We start from the raw sequence: 904 nt of genomic DNA on the forward strand, positions 1-904 counted from the left end.
AAAAATATTTAAGCTTTAACCAAGTTACACTGTTGTAGTAGCCACTCTTTATTGTACATTTTGTTTTCATGAATATTTTATTTAAGAAAAAAAATGGAGTGTGACTTTATTTCCTCCAATGTCAGTTTAAACTGAATAATTTAAGTTTGAGTATTTCATGGTCAAAGGCACTTTATTTAATTTTTTTTAAAAGTACTAAACACTGAGTGCAACTTTATTTTCTCCAATGTCAGTTTAAACTATGAATAACCTAAGTTTATTGAGTATTTCATCGTCAAAGGTGTACTTCATGTTTAGTACTTTTTAATAATAAAAGAGAGTACAATTTTATTCCCTCCAGTGTGACTTTAAACAATGTGAGATAAGTAATTTAAGTTTAGTAAGTCAACTTTAAATGGCCGAAGTACTGGTTACAGGTCTGTTCTGAGTTATTTTATATTTCAGTTAGGAAGTTTGACACTACACTGTGTTAACTTTAATATGTAATGTGGCATTCAATTCATCATGGCCAGAGTTTCTGAGTAGTGTTGAAAAAATAAATTGCTTCTGTAAAAAGCATCATGTCTTTCTTTTTTATCTTAGTATGCAAATTAAAAACTTCAAAATAGGCTTATACAATTACCTTAATGACCAGACGAAAATATGCGATTAACGGGCGATTAATCGCGAGTTAACTATTGGACTTATATGATTAATTGCGATTAAATTTTTTAATCTTTTGACAGCCCTAATTTAAACCAATACTTATGTGGACATTAGTTTGTAACAAAGTACAATTACGTTTTTAAAAAGGCTTTAGTGTCTTGTGTGGTTTTTGTGACTATATTTTGTTTTGTTTTTTTAAATAGAAGACTGTCTTTTTGTTTCATGGTGCCACATTTTCAAAGTATTACTTTTTTGGCCA

Source organism: Austrofundulus limnaeus, unplaced genomic scaffold, assembly GCF_001266775.1.
Source record: "Austrofundulus limnaeus strain Quisiro unplaced genomic scaffold, Austrofundulus_limnaeus-1.0 Scaffold1536, whole genome shotgun sequence".
NCBI classification, from domain to species: Eukaryota; Metazoa; Chordata; class Actinopteri; order Cyprinodontiformes; family Rivulidae; genus Austrofundulus; species Austrofundulus limnaeus.